The following is a 746-nucleotide window of genomic DNA, read 5'->3' as shown; positions in this document are numbered from 1 at the left end:
TTTTTTTTTTTTTGCTTTATTCATTCTGTATTTGGCAGACACTTTGAAATGGGTATGGGAACTTAGGTTGCTGTCCAGGTAAATCCAACTGAAGTTGCAGAGATGAAAAGTCTGAATTACTATAGAATTTAAAAGGTGAACTAAGACCAAACTGTCCAACACTACTGTATTCAATGGAATATTTGACACCTCCCTATGGAAGAGAAACATTTCTAATGACATTATGGCTCAGGGAGACAAGCAATATATGTTGTTGGTACTGTGAAAGTACTTTTGAAACGACAAAGATAAACGTATACGTGAGGATAAAAAATATTTATTTATTTTCCATTTCTCTAAGTTGAGAATCTAGTGGTCTAGAGGATTTGGAAATTAAGATTTGGTTTGCTGGTTTTCAAAAATCACTCAATTTCCTCCTAAGATAACCACCTTGTGCAGATAACTCATTTAACAGAACTTCTTCAGAATTTAGACAGTGTCAGGGAGAAGCAAATTGGTATTAGGAGTCAGTTTCAGTTAATACTTTGCTGCCTTCTACCTGAAATTTATTTTATTCACATTATCTAGGAACTCTCATCTGCTTAATTTAGCTTTGCAAAATGTTGCATTTATATTTCCTCAAATATATTTTTAAAAGTCTTTCCATTGACTTAGCTAATCCATGAATTTCAAGGTACTCTCCACCCTATGTGGTGTGAAAAGTAATGGTAAAATTTCTACAGTCCATTAATAAAAAAGCAATTTCA

Source organism: Galeopterus variegatus, unplaced genomic scaffold (assembly GCF_000696425.1).
Source record: "Galeopterus variegatus unplaced genomic scaffold, G_variegatus-3.0.2 Scaffold326, whole genome shotgun sequence".
Lineage (NCBI taxonomy): Eukaryota > Metazoa > Chordata > Mammalia > Dermoptera > Cynocephalidae > Galeopterus > Galeopterus variegatus.
Note: the sequence above shows the minus strand (reverse complement) of the source record.